At 50.8% G+C, this 26685-nt stretch overlaps 1 long non-coding RNA gene across 2 annotated transcripts; it reads left to right on the top strand.

Moving 5' to 3' along the window:
* Nucleotides 1-257: 257 nt before the first annotated feature.
* Nucleotides 258-26685, top strand: LOC104651477 (uncharacterized). 2 transcript variants are annotated; one of them, XR_012512710.1, is made up of 4 exons: nt 258-397; nt 16111-16420; nt 22166-22274; nt 24631-26685. It is a non-coding gene; the product is annotated as an uncharacterized LOC104651477 (long non-coding RNA). The 2 variants fall into 2 exon arrangements; XR_005581725.2 differs by lacking the exon at nt 24631-26685 and having other exon boundaries at nt 22166-22824.

Raw genomic sequence — 26685 nt, 5'->3', positions numbered from 1 at the left:
CCTGGGAGGCTGGGCAAGGCTGTCCTCAGGTTCAGGATGAGGACGCTGACGCCACAGGCTGCTCTGTGGACTGGTGGGGCAGGATTAAAGTTAGGTCTGCACCTACCACCTTGGTTCATTCCGCATCCAGATGCACAGCGGACTCTTCCTTCTGGAGCTTTCTGTGGAACTGCCCGGTTGTTCGTGAGAGCAGCGAGTGTTGGGTGTGTGGGTAGGGCGATGATTAACAGCCTCGTAGACTTCCTTGTAGAGCCCCACCCACTCCCAGGCCCCACCCACTCCCCCAGGCTCCTGCTGCCCTAGTTCCGCTGTGTTCTGGGCCCTCCGCTGGGGACAGGGCTGGAACCAGTGGCCATCTGCAGCCCAGCTGCCTGCTCATAACTGAGGCAAGACTCAGGTAGGCTGGGGTGCCCAGTCCACCCCGTGTCCCGGGCACGGGAGGGTCCCCTCAGTCATGACTCTCACCTGCTCCTGGCCACGTACGGTCTTCCAGGGGCCCACCAGCTGTCCTGATGATGACCCCGGGGCTGCTTGGGCTCAGCTCCAGGCCTGTCTTGGGGCCTGGCTGCGGTCTCCACAGCCTGGCTGAGCCTTGGGTCCCACCCTGATGTGGTCTTTCTGCCTCTCTTGGAGGCCCAGACACAGGCAGTGAGGAAGGATTTGCAGGAGGGCCGCCTGTCAGCCTCCCCTGCCCTCTGGCTTTGAGCCAGTGGCTCCATCCGTGACCACAGCCACTGTCTGCCACACGACGGCTGGGTAAGGAGGGGAGGCAGGGGCTGCGTCTGGACACCCACCCCTATTCCTGTTAGTTTCTGGGCCCAGTGGCCTCTCCCATCTGTCTGCAGCTGCCCTAAGGGGCAGGTGCTTCCTCCAAGCCCCTCCGTCCCAGGCCACAACAGAGGCAGGTTCCAGGCTCCCTTCAAAGCACCCACCCAGAGACTGCAGTGGCAACGTGGTGGGCAGATGTGGCCCCAGATGTGGACAAGTCATAGGCCTAGAAGTTCTGATGTGGGTGGAGGGGAAAGAGCCTGCCTGACTGACAGCAGCCACGGGAGGAGGGAACAGACTCCACCTGGGATCCCTGCCTGGAGGGGATCACTGGGCTTGGCTGCTCTGGCCTCACCCCGTGCACAGGTGCCCCCTGTGAAGACGGCCCAGCTGCCTGCCCTGGATGGTGGGGCTGGAAGGGAGACAGGACAGCCCCTGGCTCCTGGTGACCCAGTTCCCACTGGGTGCATGTGGATTTCTTCTTCCCAGACACACCCTTCCCGTGCCGGGACAGTTTCACCGGCAGTCACAGAGTAAACCAGATCCTAGTATTTTACAATGCTGTGATCCCCGCCTTCACCCTTTACTGGTTTTAGGATGAAAACCAGACTCCTGACCACAGCTGTTACAGCCCTGTAAGCCTTGCCTGCCCCTCAGCCCTACGTGCACCCCTCATTCCAACACGCCTGCCACACTGGCACCTGCCAGCTCCTTCCACCGCCGTGCTCTGTCCGAACTCACAGGCTTTGCATGCACTGTTCCCTCTGCCTGGAATGCCTTTCCCTGCAGAAGGTGCCCACGGAGATGGAGGCAGCCTTTGAGGGGCAGCTGTGCCTTCACTGAGGCTGTGCTACTTTCCTCCCTCTGTTGAGAGTTCCTTTTCTGAGCCCACCAAATCACCCCACTGTTCCCTTCCTGACACGGAGCTGTGAGGGGTGGGGCGATGGTTTGCCTGGCTCTGGGGCCTGAGCCCAGGGCCTGGGGGGCAGGCCCTGGAAGCAGCGAGGGGAGAGGGTGGGCTGGCATGTTGTGCACCCTGCAAGTGGGAGCTCCACCTAACCTCCAGCACCCCATGAGGGTGAGGTGCCCAGCTGTGCCTCTGAACACACGGAGGGCAGATGTGGGGGGACCTACGGGCTGCATGCCGGGAGGGGCTCCCTGGGAGAGTCATCGGCCTTTAATTAAAGTCCCTAAATTGCTTCCCTAGCTGCTTCGTGGGTCTTCCCTGTTGGAATGTTCCAGATGGGTCTAGAAGTGCTGATTCAATTACCCTCTTCCTGTTCCGCCCTGTGGAGGGGAAGGGGCCTGGAGCATCTGCAGCCCTCCTGCCCCAGCCGGACTGGGATGGAATGGGTCACGGGCTGGGGTGGGGCTCCCCACAGCCCTGGGAGTCCAGGGAGGGGCTCGGAGAAGCCTGGAGAGGAGGCTGCTTCCACCTCGAGGGTCCTCACAAAGCCCTGGCCCTCCTGTCCCTTCTGGCCGACGGGGACGGGTGGGTGGGACCGGGTGGCCATGGTGTTCGCCCTGAGCCTTGCACACATGGGCATGGAAGCCTTGAGCAGGCCCTGGCCCCAGCAACCCAGCCCCAAAGGGGAGACAGGGAGGGGTCAGCCCCTGGGCCCACCCTCTCCATGGGCCTGAAAATATTTATGAAGCCCCATAGCTGTGGTAGAGGAAGGGCCAGCAGCTTACCTGCCTCTCCCTGTTCCAGCATTTCCTTTGAGGCCCAACCCTCCAAGTTCTCTCTGAGTTCCCCGGTTTGCAGGGAGTGGTGGGAGAAACTTCCTCCCTCCCCTCGGGCAGGCGTCCTCACTGGGCTGATTGCCTGACCTGGGGGTCCTCAGAGCTCAGTTGGGGCTGCTGACCCCAGCCCTCCATGGGGGGATGGGCCTGCGGCCACTGGTTCTGAGTGGCCCCTCTGCCTGAGGCTGGGCCGTTTGCCTTGTGGTCAGAGCATGGGGCTGGAGGGTCAGGGCAAGGAGGCCTCTGACTCGCTCCCTCCCAGGCTCCTCAGGGTGGCTGTGCAGGCCAGAGCCAGGGGAGGGACGGGGAAGCTGCCCCCACGCCTGGGGTGAAGCCTGGATTGTGGGGTTCCATGGTGGTGAGCGCCTGAGTCCCCTTTGTGCAGGAGGAGAGGTGCTGTGGTGAAAGGTCAGTTTCCTCTGGGCCACGTGGCCAGATCTAAGGCCCCTCACAAGCCCAAGATGGAAACATCCTGGGCTCCAGGAGGGGGCCGGGCCACAGGTGAGTGACTTAAAATGAACTGAGTCCCCTTGGAGCTTCCTTCCCTACCGGTTTCCTGGCTCCTCAGGCCTGAGCCCCTTCTCCTGTCTGCCAGCCTGCCCCAGGTGCCTTGTTCCCCTAAGGAGCTGGGTTTCCAGGTGGCTTCCTCTGCAGCCGCTGGGCCATGGCCCAGGACAGGCTGGGGACCCCATGAAGGCGTGGAATGCCTCCCCTGTCCCTGCAGAAGCTGTGCAGGGAGGGGCTGCAACTTCACTGACCTCAGGAATGTGGTGGTTCATTTCTGCGGGACGCTGCCTTTCTAGAAGTTTCCTCTCAAACTGGCAAGGGCTGACTTCTGCAGTCTCTGTCATTGGGACCAATGCTTATGCCAGAGGGTGGGGTGAGAGGCGGGGAGTCAGGGGCAGCCTCCGGCTCGTGATGATGAATCCGTTTTATCCATTTTAGCCCTGGGGATGCTCTGGGCAGCTGGGAGCCGTCCATGCCCCTGCGCAGGGCCATTGCCTGCAGGAAGCTGCCACTCCTGAGGCCCAGACTCCTTTCGTGCCCTCACGAGCTCTTGGGTCCTGAGCTTGCTCTTCCTGTGTCCTGCATGCCAGCCTTATTCCCCTGGCAGCACATGAGCCCCTCCTCCGTCTGTGCTCCTGGATCCGGGGAGGCTCTAGGAGTAGAGGTGGAACCTAGCTGAGGGTCTGGAGAAAGGGGAGGTGTTCAGGGCACAGTGACTGAGAGCCCCATGGTGCATCTCCTTCCGCCGACAGGCACCCAGCCAGGGCCAGAGCGTGTGCTTCTGAGAACTCCACGGCCCACAGGGCAAGGGTGCGGGGCCCACACAGAGGCCCAGCAGTGGGGGCGACGAGCAAACCACACAGCTGCCAAGAAAGCAAAGCATGGGCGGGAGGGGTGGCTCATGCCTGTAATCCCAGCACTTTGGGAGGCTGAGGTGGGAGGATCACAAGGTCAGGAGTTGGAGAGCCAGCCTGGCCAACATGGCGAAACCCTGTCTCTACTAAAAATACACAAATTAGCTGGGCCTGGTGGCATGTACTTGTAATCTCAGCTGCTTGGGAGGCTGAGGCAAGAGAATCACTTAAACCTGGAAGGCGGAGGTTGCAGTAAACTGAGATTGTGCCATTGGATTCCAGCCTGATCAACAGGAACAAAACTCCAACTCAAAAAAAAAGTTTGAACATACAATTATGCTAGTACTTGATAATGATAACTAACACCTATATTACTGATTGATGTATTTACTAACAGTATTTCTTATTGTTAGGGTGTACTCCTATTTATTTTGAGACAAAGTCTCACTCTGTCACCCAGAGTAAGAGTGCAGTGGTACAATCTCAGTTCACTGCAACCTCTGTCTCTCAAGTTCAAGTTATTCTCCTGCCTCAGTCTCCCAAGTAGCTGGGACCACAGGTGCCCACCACCATACCTGGCTAACTTTTTGTATTTTTAGTAGAGATGGGGTTTCACCATGTTGACAAGCTGGTCTTGAACTCCTGGCCTTTAACTCCACCTGGGCCTCTTGAAATGCTAGGATTACAGGCATGAGCCACTACACCTGACCCCTTCTATTTATGTATATGAAAATATTAACTGTAGGGCCGAGCGCGTTGGCTCACTCCTGTAATCCCAGAACTTTGGGAGGCTGAGGTGGGCAGATCATGAGGTCAGGAGTCTGAGACCAGCCTGGCCAACATGGTGAAATGCCGTCTCTACTAAAAATACAAAAATTAGCTGAGTGTGGTGGTGCATGCCTGTAGTCCCAGCTACTGGGGAGGCTGAGGCAGGAGAATTGCTTGAGCCAGGGAAGTGGAGGCTGCAGTGAGCCGAGATTGCGTCACTGCACAACAGCCTGGGTGACACAAATCCATCTCAAAAAAAAAAAAAAAAAAATTAATTGTAGGGCTGAGTGTGTTGGCTCACGCCTGTAATCCTAGCACTTTGGGAGGTCAAGGCGGGTGAATCACGAGTTCAGAAGATCGAGACCATCCTGGTCATGGTGAAACCCTGTCTCTGCTAAAATACAAAAAATCAGCTGGGTGTGGTGGTATACAGCTGTAGTCCCAGCTACTCAGGAGGCTAAGGCAGGAGAATCGCTTGAACCTGGGAGATGGAGGTTGCAGTGAGCCAAGATTGTGCCACTGCACTCCGGCCTGGCAACCACAAGACTCCATCTCAAAAAAAAAAGAAAAAAAAATAGCTGGGTGTGGCGATGGGCACCTGTAGTCTCAGCTACGAGGGGAGGCTAGGGCAGGAGAATCGCTTGAACCTCAAAGGCAGAACTTGCTGTGAGCCAAGATCGTGCCACTGCACTCCAGCCTGGACAACAGAGTGAGACTGAAACTCAAAAAAAAAAAAAAAAAAAAAAAATTACCTGTAAGCAGCCTGAAGCAGGTCCTTCAGGATGTACCTGGAAGAAGGCATTATTATCAGAGGAGATGAAGGCTCCATGCGTTGATTGCCCCTAAAGACCTTCCGGTGGGAGAAGACGGGGAGGTGGGACAGCGATTTGAGATCCTGGCCCTGGCAGGCCTAACTATGCTCTAGTGTGTGTTTGTGTCATAGCCTCTAACCAAAAAGTTTAAAAAGTAAAAAAAAAAAAAAAAAATTATAGAGAAAAGCTTATTGAACAATGTAAAGAAAGCAAATACTTCCTTACAGCTGCGTAATGTGTTTGCTTTAAGCTAAGTGTTACTATAAAAGTGAAAAAGTTGGCCGGGCGCGGTGGCTCAAGCCTGTAATCCCAGCACTTTGGGAGGCTGAGGCGGGTGGATCACGAGGTCAAGAGATCGAGACCATCCTGGTCAACATGGTGAAACCGCGTCTCTACTAAAAATACAAAAAATTAGCTGGGCATGGTGGCGCGTGCCTGTAATCCCAGCTACTCAGGAGGCTGAGGCAGGAGAATTGCCTGAACCCAGGAGGCGGAGGTTGCAGTGATCCGAGATCGCGCCATTGCACTCCAGCCTGGGTAACAAGCGAAACTCCGTCTCAAAAAAAAAAAAGTGAAAAAGTTTAAAAAAAAGGTTATAAAGTAAAATATTTATAGTAAGCTGTTTCACTTATTATTAAAAAAATATACATTTCATATATATATATATATATTTTTTTTTTTTTTCAAGATGGAGTCTTGCTCTGTCAGCCAGGCTGGAGTGCAGTGACATGATCTTGGCTCACTGCAACATCTTCCTCCTGGGTTCAAGTGATTCTCCTGGCTCAGCCTCCTAAATAGCTGGGATTACAGGTACTTGCCACCATGCCCAGCTAATTTTTGTATTTTTAGTAGAGATGGGGTTTCACCATGTTGTCCAGGCTTGTCTTGAACTCCTGACCTCAGGTGATTCGCCAGCCTTGGGGTCCCAAAGTGCTAGGATTACAGGCATGAGCCACTGCGCCTGGCTTTTTTTTTTTTTTTTTTTTTTTTTTGAGACAGGGTCTTGCTTTTGTTGCCCAGGCTGGATTGCAGTGGCATGATCTTGGCTCACTGTAACCTCTACCTCCTGTGTTCAAGCACTTCTCCTGTGTCAGCCACCTGAGTAGCTGGAATTACAGGTGTGTACTACTACGCCAGGCTAATTTTTGTATTTTTAGTAGAGACGAGGTTTTGCCATGTTGTCTAGGCTGGTCTTGAACTCCTGACCTCAAGTGATCTGCTTGCCTCAGCGTCCCTAAGTGCTGAGATTGCAGGTGTGATTCACCACGCCCAGCCTTACTGTGCATTTTCTCTGTATAGATATGTTTAGATACAGAAATATCTGTTATCGTATTATAGTTGCCTACAGTATTCAGTATGGTAACGTGCTGGATGGGTTTACAGCCGAGAAGCAATAGGCTAAAGCAGGCGTCCCCAGACTACGGCCCGCGGGCTGCATGCGGCCCCCTGAGGCCATTTATCCGGCCCTCCGCCGCACTTCAGAAAGGGGCACCTCTTTCATTGGTGGTCAGTGAGAGGAGCACAGTATGTGGCAGCCCTCCAACGGTCTGAGGGACAGTGAACTGGCCCCCTGTGTAAAAAGTTTGGGGATGCCTGGGCTAGATCATGTAGCCACGGTGGTGTGTAGTGCTAGGTTTTCTTTTTTTTTTTTTTTTTTTTTTTTTTTTTTTTGAGAAGTTTCACTCTTGTCTCCCAGGCTGGACTGCAGTGGCATCATCTCAGCTCACTGCAGTCTCTGCCTCCTGGGTTCAAGTGCTTTTCCTGCCTCAGCCTCCCGAGTAGCTGGGATTATAGGCACCCACCACCATGCCCAGTTACTTTTTCTTTTTCTCTTTTTTTCTGAGACACAGTTCACTCTGTTGCCCTGGATAGAGGGCAGTGGCACAATCTCGGCTCATGGCTACCTCCATCTCCCGGGTTCAAGAGATTCTCCTGTCTCAGCTTCCTGAGTAGCTGGGATTACAGGTGTGCACCACCACACCTGGCCAATTTTTGTATTTTTAGTAGAGATGGGATTTCACCATGTTGGTCAGGCTGGTTTTGAACTCCTGACCTTGTGATCCACCTGCCTCTACCTCCCAAAGTGCTGGGATTGGTTGAGAGAGATCCAAGATGGCTGATCACCAGCAGCTCAGGATTGTAGCTCCCAGTGAAAGTGCAGAGAACGAGAGGACGCCACACTTTCAGACGAATTTTTGTTGCTCACGGACCAGGAGACTCCCAGCAGAAGAGCCCTTTGGGTTGCCAGTGCGAGTCTTGTGGCCGGCGTGGCAGTTTTGCCAGTGCCTTGGTGCGGCGGTTCTTGGTGCAGTTAGAAAAGCAACATCAGGCCGGGCGTGGTGGCTCACGCCTGTAATCCAAGCACTTTGGAGGCCAAGGCGGGCAAATCACCTGAGGTCAGGAGTTCAAGACTAGCCTGACCAAAATGGTGAAACCCTGTCTTTAACAAAAAAAAAAAAAAAAAAGAGCCGGGCGCGGTGGCTCAAGCCTGTAATCCCAGCACTTTGGGAGGCCGAGGCGGGTGGATCACGAGGTCAAGAGATCGAGACCATCCTGGTCAACATGGTGAAACCCCGTCTCTACTAAAAAAACACAAAAAAGTAGCTGGGCATGGTGGCGCTTGCCTGTAATCCCAGCTACTCAGGAGGCTGAGGCAGGAGAATTGCTTGAACCCAGGAGGCGGAAGACCAACCTCAAGGCACATAATCGTCAGATTCACCAGGGTTGAAATGAAGGAGAAAATGCCAAGGGCAGCCAGAGAGAAAGGTCAGGTTACCCACAAAGGGAAGCCCATCAGACTCATAGCAGATCTCTCAGCAGAAACCCTACAAGCCAGAACAGAGTGGGGGCCCATATTCAACATCCTTAAAGAAAAGAACTTTCAACCCAGAATTTCATATCCTGCCAAACTAAGCTTCATAAGTGAAGGAAAAATAAAATCTTTTGTGAACAAGCAAGCACTCAGAGATTTCATCACCACCAGGCCTGCTTTACAAGAGCTTCTGAAAGAACCACTACACACAGAAAGGAACAACCAGGCTGGGCGCGGTGGCTCACGCCTATAATCCCAGCACTTTGGGAGGCCGAGGCAGGTGGATCACGAGGTCAAGAAATCGAGACCATCCTCATCAACATGGTGAAACCCCGTCTCTACTAAAAATACAAAAATTAGCTGGGCATGGTGGCACACGCCTGTAGTCCCAGCTTCTTGGGAGGCTGAGGCAGGAGAATTGCTTGAACCAAGGAGATGGAGGTTGCTGTGAGCCGAGGTCGCGCCATTGCACTCCAGCCCGGGTAACAAGAGCGAAACTCTGTCTCAAGAAAAAAAAAAAAAAAAAAAAAAAGGCCGGGCGCGGTGGCTCAAGCCTGTAATCCCAGCACTTTGGGAGGCCGAGGCGGGTGGATCACAAGGTCAAGAGATCGAGATCATCCTGGTCAACATGGTGAAACCCCGTCTCTACTAAAAATACAAAAAATTAGCTGGGCATGGTGGCTCGTGCCTGTAATCCCAGCTACTCAGGAGGCTGAGGCAGGAGAATTGCCTGAACCCAGGAGGCGGGGGTTGCGGTGAGCCGAGATCACGCCATTGCACTCCAGCCTGGGTAACAAGAGCGAAACTCCGTCTCAAAAAAAAAAAAAAAAAAAAAAAAAAGAAAGAAAGAAAGGAACAACCAGTATCAGCCTTTCTAAAAATATACCAAAAAGTAAAGAGCATCAACATAATGAAGAATTTACATCAACTAATGGGAAAAATAGCCAGCTAACATAAAATGGCAGTATTAAACTCACATATATTATTATTAATCCTAAATTTAAATCGACTAAATCCCCCAATCAAAAGACACAGCCAAAACCCATCGGTATGCTGCATCCAGACCCATCTCACAAGCAAGGATACACAAAGACTCAAAACAAAGGGATGGAGAAAGATTTACCAACCAAATGGAGAGCAAAAATAAATAAATAAAAAGCAGGAGTTGCAATTCTCACCTCTGATAAAATAGACTTTAAAGCAACAAAGATCGCCGGGCGCGGTGGCTCAAGCCTGTAATCCCAGCACTTTGGGAGGCCGAGGCGGGTGGATCACGAGGTCAAGAGATCGAGACCATCTTGGTCAACAAGGTGAAACCCCGTCTCTAGTAAAAATACAAAAATTAGCTGGGCATGGTGGCGCGTGCCTGTAATCCCAGCTACTGAAGAGGCTGAGGCAGGAGAATTGCCTGAACCCAGGAGGCGGACGTTGCGGTAAGCCGAGATAGCGCCATTGCACTCCAGCCTGGGTAACAAGAGCAAAACTCTGTCTCAAAAAAAAAAAAAAAAAAAAAAAAAAAGCAACAAAGATCAAAAGAGGCAAAGAAGGACATCACATAATGGTAAAAGGATCAATGCAACGAGAAGAGCTAAGGATCCTAAATATATATGCACCCAATACAGGAACACCCAGATACATAAGACTTATAAACAGACTTAGACTCCCACATAATAATAGTGGGAGACTTCAACATCAAAATTAGACAGATCAATGAGACAGAAATTAACAAGGGTATCCAGGACTTGAACTCAGATCAGAACAAGTAAACTTAATAAACATTTATAGAACTCTCCACTTTAAATACACAAAATATACACTCTTATCAGTACCACATCACACCTACTTACAGGTTTAAATGAAATATTGGTTGGCTGCTTGTTTGTTATTTTCTTCCCTAATTTTTTCCTGTATCCATTATTAAGCACAATTATTGGTAGAAAAGAGGTTTTCAATATCCATTTTTAGACTGCATTCTAGCCTGGGCAATAAAGCAACACTTCCGTTCTCTCTCCCTCTTCCTCTTCCTTCCTCTCCTTCATTCTTTTTTTCTTTTTTTTTAAAAAAAAAAAACAAAAAGCAAAGTGCTGGGATTACAGGCATGAGCCACTGTTTCTGGCTTTTTTTTTTTAGAGACAGGGTCTTGCTCTGTCGCCTAAGCTGGAGTGCAGTGGTGCCACCATAGCTCACTGCAGCCTTAAACTCCTGGGCTCAACCAATCCTGCTGCCTCAGCTTCCTGAGTAGTTGGGGCTGCAGGCACACGCTACCATGCTTGCGTAACTTTCCTTCCTCCCTGACCACTGAAGCCATGGAGACAGCCAGGCACACATGCCACCTGCAGGGGGCGCCCCTGCTTCGGAGCCCTGGGGCCTGGGACGTCCAGCCCCACCTCTTATTTTTTTAAAATTTTTTTATTTTTTTATTTTTTATTTTATTTATTTTTTTTGAGACGGAGTTTCGCTCTTGTTACCCAGGCTGGAGTGCAATGGCGCAATCTCGGCTCACCGCAACCTCCGCCTCCTGGGTTCAGGCAATTCTCCTGCCTCAGCCTCCTGAGTAGCTGGGATTACAGGCACGTGCCACCATGCCCAGCTAATTTTTTGTATTTTTAGTAGAGACGGGGTTTCACCATGTTGACCAGGATGGTCTTGATCTCTTGACCTCGTGATCCACCCGCCTCAGCCTCCCAAAGTGCTGGGATTACAGGCTTGAGCCACCGCGCCCGGCCAATGCCCAGCTAATTTTTGGTATTTTTTTCTTTTTTTTTTTTTTGGAGACGGAGTTTTGCTCTTGTTACCCAGGCTGGAGTGCAATGGCGCGATCTCGGCTCACCGCAACCTCTGCCTCCTGGGTTCAGGCAATTCTCCTGCCTCAGCCTCCTGAGTAGCTGGGATTACAGGCACACACCACCATGCCCAGCTAATTTTTTGTATTTTTAGTAGAGACGGGGTTTCACCTTGTTGACCACGATGGTCTCGATCTCTCGACCTCGTGATCCACCCGCCTCGGCCTCCCAAAGTGCTGGGATTACAGGCTTGAGCCACCGCGCCCGGCCTAATTTTTTGTATTTTTAGTAGAGACGGGGTTTCACCTTGTTGACCAGGATGGTCTCGATCTCTCGACCTCGTGATCCACCCGTCTCGGCCTCCCAAAGTGCTGGGATTACAGGCTTGAGCCACCGCACCCGGCTTATTTTTATTTATTTATTTTGAAACAGGGACTCGCTCTGTCACCCAGGCTGGAGTGCAGTGGTGCGATCTCAGCTCACTACAACCTCCGCTTCTCAGGTTCAAGCGATTCTCCTGCCTCAGCCTCCCGAGTGGCTGGGGTTACAGGCGCCCACCACCATGCCTGGCTAATTTTTGTATTTTCAGTAGAGACCGGGTTTCACCATGGTGTCCAGGCTAGTCTCGAACTCCTGCCCTCAAGTGATCTGCCCGCCTTGGCCTCCCAAAGTGCTGGGGTGACAGGGGTGAGCCTGCCACCCCACCTCCTGAGGAACTAAGAGACTCTTCTGACTCTTCCTCCCCCTCAAAGCCAGGCTCTGGTTCCGAGGCTGAGGAATTCCTTTCATGCTGCCTAATCTCAGCCACATTGTGTGTGCTTTTTGCTGAAGGAACCGCCGAAAACAGTCAGTCAACCAAAACAGTTATGCAAAACTGTTGCCAGCAGGATTTCTTTCCCAAGTGTTCTGATCAGCACAGAACAATCGCGGATCTTGTTCTCCTCGTCTCTGCTCCCAGCACTCCTGGGCCGGCCCCGCGTACAGCGGGAGAGCTGGACGGACCTGACCGCCTCCCACGGTCAGATGCTATTCCGTCTCCCACGAGGGAGGACCACGACTTATCTGATGGAAAGCTGGTCTCCTGCTGAGAATGGGCAGCTGTGCAGCAGGGGAGGGGACTCCTGCCAAGCACGCCGGGGTTTTGGGGAGAAGCATCTGGAGACTGGCCCCCGGTTTCACTGTCTGGATTCTGGCTGGGAACTGGGGCAACTCTCTTGTGCAGGGATGATTGGGGGCTCTAGGCATCCATCACTGGCTGGTCCTCTCAGGGTGCACAGTTGGGGGATGCCTGCAGGCCTGGGGAGAACACGGCTAAGGTTCCAGAGTCGCTGGCAAGCCTCAAACAAGCTGGAGGATGCACAATCGGGACTCCCCTGGTCCCTGGGGAGATCACTGCTGGACTCACCATAAGCTTAGAAAAAGCCCAGGATGGCCAGGTGCCGTGGCTCACGCCTATAATCCCAGCCCTTTGCGAGGCCAAAATGGGTGGATCACTGGAGGTCAGGAGTTCAAGACCAGCCTGGCCAACATGGTGAAACCGCATCTCTATTAAAAATACAAAATTAGCCGAGCTTGGTGGCACATGCCTGTAATCCCAGTTACTCTGGAGGCTGAGGTAGGAGAGCCGCTTGAATCCAGGAGGCGGAGGTTGCAGTGAGCCAAGATCATACCACTACACTCCAGCGTGGGCAACAGAGTGAGACTTCAGCATGGGCAACAGAGTGAGACTCCATCTCCAAAACAATAAAAACAAAACAAAACAAAAGTTAAAACTTTAGCCAAGCATGGTGGTGTGTGCTTGTAGTTCCAGCTACTCAGAAGGCTGAGGTGGGAGAATCGCTTGAGCCCAGGATTTCAAATTCTAAATGATCAGTTGCAAACTGATTTTCTTTCTATACTGATTAGCCCAACTCATTCCAGGATTCCTGCAACATACTATGCTGATGTACAAAGATAAATAAGACGTTGACTTACTGATCAGAGGACAAAGAAGGAAATATTTGGGTTGTATCATCATCCAACAAGAAGCATTCCTGTGACTTGTATGCAAAGACGAGAAAACCAGGGAGACGTGATTTGCAGATACAGTACGGGCTGTGCTGATTTGTAAAAAAAAAAAAAAAAAGACAGAATAGCCAGGTGGAGTGGCTCACTTCTGTACCGCACTTTGGGAGGCCAAGGTGGGTGGATCACCTGAGGCCAGGAGTTTTTTTTTTTTTTTTTTGAGATGGAGTTTCGCTCTTGTTAACCCAGGCTGGAGTGCAATGGCACGATCTCGGCTCACTGCAACCTCCGCCTCCTGGGTTCAGGCAATTCTCCTGCCTCAGCCTCCTGAGTAGCTGGGATTACAGGCACGCGCCACCATGCCCAGCTAATTTTTTTTTTGTATTTTTAGTAGAGACGGGGTTTCACCATGTTGACCAGGCTGGTCTCGATCTCTTGACCTCGTGATCCACCCGCCTCGGCCTCCCAAAGTGCTGGGATTACAGGCTTGAGCCACCGCGCCCGGCGAGGCCAGGAGTTTTTGAGACCAGCCTGGCCAACAAGGAGAAACCCCATCTCTACTAAAAATACAAAAATTAGCTGGGCCTGGTGGCGGGCACCTGCAATCCCAGCTACTTGGGAGACTGAGGCAGGAGAAATGCTTGAACTTGGGAGGCGGAGGTTGCAGTGAGCCAAGATTCTGCTACTGCACTCTAGCCTGGGTGATGGAGCGATACTCTTAGTCTCAAAAAAAGAAAAGGAAAAAGACATGCTTAAATTTTAGGTTTCACTTGTCATCTTCTAAAGCTGTGCTTCTCAAACAGTGAGCAGACGAATGACCCGGGAATCTTGTTTTTTTTTTGAGACGGAGTTTCGTTCTTGTTACCCAGGCTGGAGTGCAATGGCAAGATCTCAGCTCACCACAACCTCCGCCTCCTGGGTTCAGGCAATTCTCCTGCCTCAGCCTCCTGAGTAGCTGGGATTACAGGCACGCGCCACCATGCCCAGCTAATTTTTTTTTTTGTATTTTTAGTAGAGGCGGGGTTTCACCTTGTTGACCAGGATGGTCTTGATCTCTTGATCCACCCGCCTCGCGGCCTCCCAAAGCGCTGGGATTACAGGCGTGAGCCACCGCGCCCGGCCCGGGAAACTTGTTAAAATGCAGATTCCAATTCAAGGGGCCTGGGAAGGAGCTTGAGGTGCTGTGTTTCAAACCAGCTCCCCGATGGGGCTGATGCTGACACAAGTAAGATCCCTGTGCACACAGACTGTTTAGGCTGGGTCTTCTCTAATTTGCATACACAGTATCCCAGCTCTGACATCCAGGAACATCAAGCTTGTTCTTTCCTGCCCCTACCTCTGCTTGGAATACTCTCTGCCACCTCTTCACTCCTCCTCCAGGAAGCCTTCCTTGCCTGCCTGCTCTCTGCCCCCGCCCCCCCAGGACTCTCGGGAGCAGACTGTGAGGAGCATGCCCCAGGGCAGAGGTTCTAGGCCTTGGCTACAAATTAGAATCCCCTGGGAGCTTTAAGCCACCCACTATCACACCTGAGACCAATAAAACCAGAATTTCTGGGGGTGGGACCTAGCGTGGGTGAAAACAAGTAGTTCACAGGTGTCTATCAGGCACAACATTTGCAAAGTATTGACGGCATCTGATGTCTCTTTAAACCTGTCGGTAATAGTTCACTGTAACAGTTCACCACAGCCAGGTGCCATGGCTCATGCCTATAATCCTAGCACTTTGGGGGGCTGAGGCAGGTGGGTCACTTTGAGCCTAGGAGTTTGAGACCAGCTTGGGCAACATGGTGAGACCTCGTCTATACAGAAAATACAGAAATTAGCCAGGCATAGTGGCGCACGCCTATTGTCCCAGCTATCAGGAAGCTGAGGTCAAAGAATTGCTTGCGCTCCGGAGGTAGAGGCTGCAATGAGCCAAGATTACACCACTGTACTCCTGCCTGGGCAACACAGCAAGACCCTGTCTCAGAAAACACAATAAAATTTAAATTTTTTAAAAAAGGCCAAATCTGGTGGCTCATGCCTGTAATTCAAGCACTTTGGGAGGCTAAGGCAGGCTGATCACTTGAGGTCAGGAGTTTGAGACCGGCCTGGCCAACATGGCAAAACTCCATCTCTACCAAAAATATAAAAAATTAGCTGGTGGCTGGGCGTGGTGGCTCACGCCTGTAATCCCAGCACTTTGGGAGGCTGAGGTGGACAGATCAAGAAATCAGGAGACTGAGACCATTCTGGACAACATGGTGAAACCCTGTCTCTACTAAAAATACAAAACTTAGCTGGGCGTGGTAGCTTGTACCTGTAATCCCAACTACTTGGGAGGCTGAGGCAGGAGAATCACTTGAACCTGGGACGCAGAGGTTGCAGTGAGCTGAGATCGCACCACTGCACTCCAGCCTGATGACAGATTGAGACTCTGTCTCAAACAAAAAAAAAATTAGCCAAGTATGGTGGCGCATGCTTGTAATCTCAGCTACTCAGGAGATTGAGGCAGGAGAATCACTTGAAACTGGGAGGCGGAGGTTGCAGAGGGCTGAGATCCCGCCATTGCACTCCAGCCTGGGTGACAGAGTGAGACTTCGTTTCAAAAACAAGAAACAACACACACAAAACAAAACAAAAACAAACAAACAAAAAACCAGGCCAGGCACAATGGCTCACACCTGTAATCCCAGCACTTTGGGAGGCCAAGGCAGGCAGATCACCCGAGGTCAGGAGTTAGAGACCAGCCTGGCTAACATGGTGAAACCCCATCTCTACTAAAAATACAAAAAATTAGCTGGGCATGGTGACACAGGCCTGTAATCCCAGCTACATGGGAGGCTGAGGAGAATGGGGTGAACCTGGGAGGCAGAGGTTGCAGTGAGCAGAGATCACGCCTTTGCACTCCAGCCTGGGCAACAAGAGCAAAACTCTATCTAAAAGAAAAAAAAGAAAAGAAAAATGTTCTGGCCCCTCGCCTGAAAGCCCCCTCAACAGCAGCTGCCATTTGCTCTAATTATGTACAACTGCCCTAGCCCCTGGAATGACCCGTTTCGATGTTCCTTTGCCGACTGCAGGGGAAGAATTGCACCCACACGTTCAGCCCGTCCTGCTCAACAGTCTTCCTCCCCGAGAACCTGCGTCGGGCCTGCCCTGGCCCCACAGGCGATGCCTCCGACCCCGGGGGCCGTGTGGACCCAGATGCACAACTGACCTGGAACACGACTGAGCGACATCAGACCCAGCGTCAGGCGCAGAGCTGTTCGTTCTGTTGGAGAACATTCCAGAGGTTCCGGAAGCCGGCAGGGCTTGGGGCTCACCCGAGTTTCTGTGTCAGGAGCTCTCCCCAGGCATCTGCTGTGACTCAACTCAACAAAGCTTCACTGAGTACGAGCTTGGGTCAGGTCCCGAGAGCGGATTGAGGGAGGAGCCACACGGATGGGGGGGTTGCTGCGGGGGGCGGGGGCAGAGAATGAACTCGCGCGCCAGTGCTTGGTGGGCAGAGCCCGGGGTGTTGGAGGCCAGTTCAGGAGCTGGGTTCACTCAGTCTGTTTGGTCATGGGATCAATGGGCCCCCACTGGAAAGTTCTGGAATGAGGGACCCATCTCTGAGGGTGTGCCAGTGGCTGGCTGGCCACTGCTCGCAAAGCCAGGGAGGCAGGGAAGGGGCTCCTGCCCAGCTGGCCAGTGGCTGAGACGCCAGGCTCCAGGTCGGCTGTGGGTTCCCTTCCCCACAACCCTGGCATTCACACAGGCCATCGTGAGTGCCTTCGCTTCATCTCTGGGCTCTGGCTTCAGGGTGTTAGTTCTGTATACACTTCTTTTCCTTTATTTTTTATTTTTATTTATTTATTTATTTATTTTATTTTATTTTTGAGACGGAGTTTTTGCTCTTGTTACCCAGGCTGGAGTGCAATGGCGCGATCTCGGCTCACCGCAACCTCCGCCTCCTGGGTTCAGGCAATTCTTCTCCCTCAGCCTCCTGAGTAGCTGGGATTACAGGCACGTGCCACCATGCCCAGCTATTTTTTTGTATTTTTTAGTAGAGACGCGGTTTCACCATGTTGACCAGGATGGTCTCGATCTCTCGACCTCGTGATCCACCCGCCTCAGCCTCCCAAAGTGCTGGGATTACAGGCTTGAGCCACCGCGCCCGGCTTTATTTATTTATTTTTGAGAAGGAGTCTCGCTCTGTCACCAGGCTGGAGTGCAGTGGCACTGTCTCTGCTCACTGCAACCTCTGCCTCCCAGGTCAAGCAATTCTCCTGCCTCACCCTCCCGAGTAGCTGGGATTACAGGCATGCACCACCATGCCTGACTAATTTTTGCATTTTTAGTAGAGATGGGGTTTTGCCATGTTGTCCAGGCTGGTCTCGAACTCCTGACCTCAGGTAATCAGCCTGCCTCGGCCTCTCAAAGTACTGGGATTATAGGCATGAGCCACCACGCCCAGCCTACACTGCTTTTTTTTTTTTTTTTTTTTTTTTGAGCTGAAGTCTCACTGTGTCACTCAGGCTGGAGTGCAATGGCGTGATCTCGGCTCACTGCAACCTCTGCCTCCCAGGTTGAAGCCATTCTCCTGCCTCAACCTCCCAAGTAGCTGGGACTACAGGTGTGTGCCGTCCAGCCAATTTTTTGTATTTTTAGTAGAGATGGGGTTTCACCATGTTAGCCAGGATTGTCTCAATCTCCTGATCTCATGATCTACCTGCCTCGGCCTCTCAGAGTGCTGGGATTACAGGTGCAAGCCACCGCGCTCGGCTGTACACTGCTTTTAAGTCTTACATTGTGCACCAGAGAAGAGTCAAACAAAGCAAATATTAGCAGCAGAAAACACCGTTTCTCTGTACACATGACCCAGGTGTATCGCAGAGTGAACACGGTGAGTGTGCATACTCGGGAAAGGCGCAAGAACTGACATTTTACAAAGGTCCCTGAAGGGGTAGAAAACAGGCCCTGAGAGGCACAGGTGCCAAAAATGATTGTCATGAATCAATGGGAAAGTGTGTTTGTGCAGCGCCACTGGCATCTGATATGTTGGTTATAATTGGCTGCCGCCAGCCCTGTCTCCTTTATTAATTGCACATATTTCTCTTGATGAAAGTGACATGCTGATAGCAGCGATGTGGGCTTGAAGACGAGAATGCCTTTCTATCTAAGCCTCAAGTCACATTTGTGATCCGAACCTAAGACAGAGAGGAGCCCAAAGGTCACTTCTCCTCCAGGAACGTCTGGATGGATGGCTTATTGGAGCTGCTCGCATAATTGTACCACCTTAAGGTAGCCACACAGTGACAGTTTTCCTGGGTCCTTTAAATCATGATGCTTGATAGAATGACTCTGCCTGAAGCCTTCCAGCAGCTGGAGTTTGATTCTGCAGGCAAAGAAAACAAAGCCGTTGCGAGGACTTCCAAAATTCAAACCACTCAATCCACCAATGATTGCTAAGATCGTGGGCTCGAGTTCAAGGAGGAACAGGATGTATACATGATACCAAAGTATCAAAACGAAAACAGTGATCTGGCCAGGCGCAGTGGCTCATGCCTGTAATCCCAGCCAGCACTTTGGGAAGCTGAGGTGGGCTGATCACCTGAGGTCAGGAGTTCAAGACCAGCCTGACTAATAAGGCAAAACCCCATCTCTACCAAAAATACAAAAATTCGCCTGGCATGATGGCACATGCCCATAATTTCAGGTACTCAGGAGACTGAGGCAGGAGAATTGCTTGAACCCAGGAGGCAGAGGTTGTAGTGAGCCAAGACTGAGCCACTGCACTCCAGCCTGGCCAACAGAGCCAGATTTAGTCTCAAAAAAAAAAAAAAAAAATTGATCTTTGAGGCTGGCACAGTGGCTCATGCCAATATCCCAACACGTTGGGAGGCTGAGGCAGAAGGATTGCTTGAAGCCAGGAGTTCAGAACCAGCCTGGACAATGTAGCAAGACCCTGTCACTACAAAAAATACAAAAGTTAGCTAGGTGTACTGGCAGGTGCCTATAGTCCCAGTTACTTGGGAGGCTGAGGTGGGAGGATTGCTTGAGCCCAGGGAAGCCGAGGCTGCAGTGAACTGAGATCACACCACCCACTCCAGCCTGGACAACAAGGAGACCTTGTATCAGGAAAAAAAAAAAAAAAAAAAAAATTATTATGAAAGAAAGAAGAAAAAAAAAAATGTGACTGGGCATGGTGGTCATGCCTGTAATCCCAGCACTTTGGGAGGCCGAGATGGGTGAATCACCTGAGGTCGGGAATTTGAGATCAGCCTGACCAACATGGAGAAACCCTGTCTCTACTAAAAATATTAGCTGGGCATGGTGGCGCATGCCTGTAATCCCAGCTACTCAGGAGGCAGAGGCAGGAGAATCGCTTAAACCTGGGAGGTGGAGGTTGTGGTGAGCCAAGATCATGCCATTGCACTCCAGCCTGGGCAACGAGAGTGAAATTCCATCTCAAAAAAAAAAAAAAAAAAAAAAAGAAAGAAAGAAAAAGAAAAAATGCTGTGTCTAAGTGGACCCATGCAATTCAAACCTGTGTTGGTCAAGGGTCAACTGCACTTTAAGAAAAAGGGCTTTTTGGCCGGGTGCGGTGGCTCAAGCCTGTAATCCCAGCACTTTGGGAGGCCGAGGCGGGTGGATCACGAGGTCAAGAGATTGAGACCATCCTGGTCAACATGGTGAAACCCCCTCTCTACTAAAAATCCAAAAAATGAGCTGGGCATGGTGGTGCGTGCCTGTAATCCCAGCTACTCAGGAGGCTGAGGCAGGAGAATTGCCTGAACCCAGGAGGCGGAGGTTGTGGTGAGCCGAGATCGCGCCATTGCACTCTAGCCTGGGTAACAAGAGCGAAACTTCGCCTCAAAAAAAAAAAGAAAAGAAAAGAAAAAGAAAAAGGGCTTTTTTTTTTCTTTTGTTTTTTAAGACGGAGTCTCACTCTGTCACCCAGGCTGTAGTGCAGTGACATGATCTTGGCCCACTGCAACTCGCTGCAACCTCCACCTCCCGGGTTCAAGTGATTCTCCTTTGTCAGCCTCTAGAGTAGCTGGAACTATAGGCGCCTGCCACCTTGCCCAGCTAGTTGTATTTTTAGTAGAGACTGGTGTTCACCATGTTGGCCAGGATGGTCTTGATCTCTTGACCTCGTGATCTGCCCACCTTTGCTTCCCAAAGTGCTGGAATTATAGCTGTGAGCCACAGTACCTGGCCTGTTTTGTTTTTTTGAGATGGAGTCTCACTCTGTCACCCAGCTGGAGTGCAGTGGCGTGATCTCAGCTCACTGCAACCTTTGCCTCCTGGGCTCAAGCGATTCTCCTGCCTCAGTCTCCTGAGTAGCTGGGATTACAGGCACCCGCCACCATGCCCAGCTAATTTTTGTATTTTTAATAGAGATGAGGTTTCACCGTGTTGGCCAGGCTAGTCTTGAACTCCTGACCTCACGATCTGCCTGCCTTGGCCTCCCAAAGCGCTGGGATTACAGGTGTGAGCCACCACGCCTGGGCAGAAAAAGGTTTTAAAATGTTTACAAAAGAGAAAGAAAAAAAAGTTAGGCTTTCCTGTCACCTTCTGGTGAAAGCAGGCCACCTGACGTCAGTCTCTTCCTGTACTTCATCCTCAGAATGGCGCAACCGATAGCTATATCTTTATAGTGAATAATTGTGTCTGTGGTGGTTTGATGGCCTCCTGCACGGGAGCTGTCAGGTGCACTTTCGTCAGCAGAGCAAAACCATTGATTTTCTGCCCATCGTTCCAAGGCACAAACTGAGCAGTTGCCGGTAGCCAGGATCAGAGCTGGAGGGTCCAGCCCTGGAGCCCAGAACCCTTCCTACCACTGGTCCCAACAAGGGTGGATAAAATGTTCTCTCCCTACTGAATCACATTCTGGTGCAGTTTAACTTCCAAGAAAGAGGCCAGGCAAGGCCAGGCACAGTGGCTCACGCCTGTAATCCCAGCACTCTGGGAGGCCAAGGTGGGTGGATCACCTGAAGTCAGGAGTCCAAGACCAGCTTGGCCAATATGGTGAAACCCTGTCTCTACTAAAAATACAAAAATTTGCCAGGTGTGCTGGCGTGCACCAGTAATCCCAGCTACTTGGAAGGCTGAGGTGAGAGAATCGCTTAAAACCGGGAGGTAGAGGTTGCAGTGAGCCAAGATCACACTCAAGCCTAGGCAAGAGAGCAAGACTCCGTCTCAAAAAAAAAAAAAAAAAAAAAAGAAAGAAAATCAAGAAAAAGGCCAGGTTCATTCCTGTAATTCCAGCACTTTGGGAGGCAGAGGAAGGTGAATTCCTTAAGCCCAGGAGTTTGAGACTAGCCTGGACTACACAGTGAGACCCTATCTCTACCAAAAATGTAAAAATTAGCCAGGCATGCTGATGCAAGCCTGTAGTCCCAGCTACCCAGGAGGCTGTGGTGGGAGGATTGCTTGAACCTGGGAGGTGTAGGCTCAAGTAAGCCAAGATTTCACCACTGCACTCCAGCCTGGGCAGAGTGAGACTCTGTCTCAAAAAAAAAAAAAAAGGAAAGAAAAAGTAAAGCACCTTTAGTCCAAAGAGGATCACAGGAGGGTTGTTTTGCCATTTTTCTGATGGCCTGAGCCCTGGAAGCCAGCAAGCACCGTTACAGAATAATGGGCAGGGCAGCAGGTGGCCACGCTGCTGGCTGGAAGCACCGGAGGAGGCTGTATCCGGCCTGTGCACAGAGAGCTCCCGGCTTGTGAATGCACGCACTCCCACGACTGGCTGTGTACTATACCTAACAGTTGTGATGTGTTCATCATTGCACCATATTGTTCTTAATCACTTTTTTTTTTTTTTTTGAGACGGAGTTTCACTCTTGTTACCCAGGCTGGAGTGCAATGGCGCGATCTCGGCTCACCGCAACCTCCGCCTCCTGGGTTCAGGCAATTCTCCTGCCTCAGCCTCCCGAGCTGGGATTACATGCACGCGCCACCGTGCCCAGCTAATTTTTTGTATTTTTAGTAGAGACGGGGTTTCACCATGTTGACCAGGATGGTCTCGATCTCTTGACCTCGTGATCCACCCGCCTCGGCCTCCCAAAGTGCTGGGATTACAGGCTTGAGCCACCGCGCCCGGCCTCTTAATCACTTTTTAAATAGAACCTGTGCGTGTGTGTTGTCTAGGTGAACATAGATGGTGCCTGTCCCTGGGGAGACGAAGAGAATTAAATCTCGGAATTTGAGAGACACACTCTTCTCCAGAACACAGTGCCAGCGGCAACCCCAGGCGGCGGTAAGGGACATGGCAGCAGTGGGCTGGGTCAACTACAAATATCTGCACAGGTGAACACTTTAGAAAAGGAAGTCCAATGGAGCATTCAGGTGGCTGAGGAGAAGGATGAGCCTCACGGAGCCCCAAACCCTGAGCTTCTTCAGGGAGCGGCCGAAGCCTGTGTTCACACACAGACCCAGCAGCTAGCCCCCCTCCACCGCACAAACCAGCCACAGACAGGCCAAGGTCACTTGTGGCCTTGTGGCATGCAGCCTGGGGTTAATTAAGACCTGATGTCCAGGCACAGTGGCTCACGCCTATAACCCCAGGCCTTTGGGAGGCTGAGGCAGGAGGATCACTTAAGCTAAAGGGTTCCAGACCAGCCTAGGCAACATAGTGAGATCCCATCTCTACAAAAATTAAAATTAAAAAGTAGCCGGGTGCAATAGCTCACGCCTGTAATCCCAGCACTTTGGGAGGCCAAGGCAGGTGTATCACGAGGTTAGGAGTTTGAGATCAGCCTGGCCAACATGGTGAAACCCCGTCTCTAGTAAAAATACAAAAATTAAGCTGGGCGTGGTGGCTCATGCCTGTAATCCCAGCACTTTGGGAGGCCAAGGCGGGCGGATCACGAGGTCAGGAAATCAAGATCATCCGGGCCAACATGGTGAAACCCCGTCTCTACTAAAAATACACAAAAATTACCTGGGCGTGGTGGCACACGCCTGTAGTCCCAGCTACTGGGGAGGCTCAGGCAGAATTACTTGAACCCAGGAGGCGGAGATTGCAGTGAGCCAATATGGCGCCACTGCACTACAGCCTGGGTAACAGTGTGAGACTCCGTCTCGGTTAGGGGGGAAAAAAAAAAAAGTAGCCAGGCCAGATGCAGTGGCTGACGCCTGTAATCCTAGGATCTGGGAGGCCGAGACAGGTGGATAACCTGAGGTCAGGAGTTTAAGACCAACCTGACCAACAATATGATGAAACCCCATCTCTAAAAAAATATAAAAATTAGCTGGGCATGATGACGGGTGCTTGTAATCCCAGCTACTCAGGAGATTGAGGTGGGAGAATTGCCTGAACCTAAGAGGTGGAGTGAGTCAAGGCTGTGCCACTGCACTCCAGCCTGGGGTGAAGAATCGAGACTCCATCTCAAAAAAAAACAAAAGTAGCCGGGTTTGGTGGTATGTGCCTATAATCCTGGCTACTCAGAAGGCTGAGGTGAGAGGATCACTTGAGCCCAGGAGGCAGATGCTGTAGTGAGACAAGATCGCGCCCCTGCACTCCAGCCTGGGCGACGGAGTGAGATTCTGTCTCAGAAAACAAAACAAAGCAAAAGGATGAACGGTCAAATGTATGTTCATCTGTTAAATGTTTACTTTTCTTTACTTAGGATGACAGTAAGTAGCAAACAGAAGCACTGTGACAAGCTGAGAGAGGAAGGAGTGAAGGAAAAAGAGACTGGGAAAAGCACAAAGCTTTCTATTTTAGTACCTTTTGCAGCACTTTTTGTCTGAGTTTTCATTGTGCACCAGGCCCTAAAAATGATGTAGCCAGCCTTGGATGTGATTCACACACACAAAAGCTCCATGGAGCCTTCGGTTATTATTATTGTCACCCAGGCTGGAGTGCAGTGGCTCAATCTCAGCTCCCTGCAACCTCTGCCTCCCAGGTCCAGGTGACTCTTGTGCCTTAGCCTCCCGAAGGGCACAGGTGTGAGCCACCACACCTGGCCACTAGATTCTCCCCACCCCCACCCCCATCCCGAGACGGAGTTTTGCTCTTGTTGCCCAGGCTGGAGTGTAATGGCGCCATCTCGGCTCACCACAACCTCCGCCTCCCAGGTTCCAGCGATTCTCCTGCCTCAGCCTCTGGAGTAGCTGGGATTACAGCCTCCTGAGTAGCTGGGATTATAAGCATGAGCCACCATGCCTGGCTAATTTTGCATTTTTAGTACAGACAAGGTTTCTCCATGTTGGTCGGGCTGGTCTTGAACTCCTGACCTCAGGTGATCCTCCTGCCTTGGCTTCCCAAAGTGATGGGATTACAGGTATGAGACACCATGCTGGAACAATTCTTTTTTTAAGGGATGATTTGCAAAAATAAATGTCAGCAACTTGGGAGCAGTGCTAGACCAAGGCCCGTTTTTGCTCTACTTCCTAACCCTGAACCGAATGTAACTAAGTCAGTGGGCACCTCCACCGCCTGGATACTCCACCCCCTTCCAACTGCAAGCTCCTCAAAGATGAGGGCAACGTGGGTTCCAAAAAGCACGTGATACGTGAATGAATGTGTGAGTGAGTGCAATCTGTCCACATGGGTGTCAGTTTTCCTGCTAGTGAAACCAACTGCAACAAAAGATTTTTTTTTCCCTAAGGCAAAGAAAAAAGAAGAAAAAAGAGAAAAAAGCCTTCCACAGATTGCTTGCCTCATAGGCTGTGTCCACAGAAGAGAATAGATTGCGTTGAAATCCAGGAGCCTTTTCTCTGAAACCCAAAGTCTGTGAGGAGCGGAAGGTGGATGATGGGAAAATCTGATAAAAGAGTCTAATATTCAAAAGAGCCCGGTTAAATGTGCACAGCCTTGAATGGAGACGTGAGCCAGACGCTCTCAGGATGCACTGAAATTGTTCTGTTATCTAGATGAGACAGAAATGTTTTGGAGGAGTGATGGTGGAAGACAGCTGAAGACTTCCTGTCATTTGAGCGTTTATAAACCCTCCCAGTCTCAATCATTGCTCCTAAAAGCATCCACATTAAGATGATGATTAAACGCAAATACTTCATCAGGTGTCCCTCAAATCCCAGGGCACAGATGGGCTGCCTGCTACTTCCCGCCCTGCATCAAGGGAGCACTGAAGCGGTAGCCCAGGCTTGACTGAAGGAGGATGCCCAGGGTTCTCCTTGGGGATCCCCTGATAAGGAGGAATAAGACCCATCCTTAGGTGGATTGAACTTTTCTTCAGGAATTCAGTTTCATCCGCCGGTAACAAAAAACTCAATATAGGGCTGGGTGCAGTGGCTCACGCCTGTAATCACAACACTTTGGGAGGCTGAGGCAGGCAGATCACTTGAGCTCGGGAGTTTGAGACCAGCCTGGCCAACATGGTGAAACCCCGTCTCTATTAAAAATACAAAATTAGCTAGGTGTGGCGGTGGGCGCCTGTAATCCCAGCTACTTGGAAGGCTGAGGCAGGAGAATCGCTTGAACCTGCGAGGCTGAGGTTGCAGTGAGCCGACATGGTGCTACTGCACTCCAGGCGGGGCTACAGAGCGAGATTCCATCTAAAAAAAAAAAGAAAGAAAAAAAGAAAGAAAACTTTAGCCTGATGTGGTGGAGCTCATCTGTAGCTACTCAGGAGGCAGAGGTGGAAGGATTACTTGAGCCCAGGAGGTCAAGGCTGCAGTGATCTGAAATTGCACCGCTGCACTTCAGCCTGGGCAACAGAGTGAGACCCTGTTTCAAAAAAAAGAAAAAGTCAATTTATATGGAATCGTTGTGATATTTTAACATATTTTCTCTCTCTATATATATATATTTGTATTTTTAGTAGACACGGGTTTTCAGTTTCATCATGTTGGCCAGGCTGGCCTTGAACTTCAGACCTCAGGTGATCCACCCGCCTTGGCCTCCCAAAGTGCTGGAAATATAGGTGTGAGCCACCACACCCGGCCTTCCTGATAGTTATTTACAAAGAACACCATTTTTTTTTTTCCAGAAAATTTTCAGGAAAAAAATATTTTCAGATTGTTCCACTGACTTACACATAGGAAACTGCTAGAATAAATAAATCTTGCTTATTTGGGAGCCTGGCAAAACATGAATGAAACATTGCACGCAAAGTCTCTTCTTTTAGTCCATGGCTGAAAGCCTGTGAAACGACCTGATGAGTGGCTGATATTGTATAAGACGGTGACCTAAAAACCTCGTCAGTGCCCTGGCATGCCATCTGCAACAGCAGGGTATGATCATAATGAGCTTTATTGACATCACAGGTCTGAGAGCATAGATGGTATCCATTTCCAGTTGTTTAATTGAAGCAGCAAAAGATCTTGTAATATGGAGTTGACATGGAGAGTTTGTCAAGCTACAAGAAAATTTTGCAAGATCTGTGACCTTGGGTCATAAAATGACTGATCAAGAGGGAGCATTTTGTCATCCAGTAGAAGTGACTATATCGACTTATTTTATTCTTAGCTCTAATACCAACAGAGAGAATGACCTGCTTCGTATTGCTTTATGTTTCAACCCAGAGTGACCCTGTGGGCAAATCAATACAAGTATTTTCTAAAATAAGCTATAAATAAATAATAAAATAAGAGGAACTTTTATTTTTATAGTACTGAAAAAAAATGGGAAGGTCTTGAAATTCTGCAATATAGCCTTTTGAAGCTAATGCCAACACACATAAACACTAACTCAGGAAGACAAA

The sequence above is a fragment of the Saimiri boliviensis genome, chromosome 12, assembly GCF_048565385.1.
Source record: "Saimiri boliviensis isolate mSaiBol1 chromosome 12, mSaiBol1.pri, whole genome shotgun sequence".
Classification (NCBI taxonomy): Eukaryota; Metazoa; Chordata; class Mammalia; order Primates; family Cebidae; genus Saimiri; species Saimiri boliviensis.
This window is presented reverse-complemented; position numbering and strand designations above follow the sequence as displayed.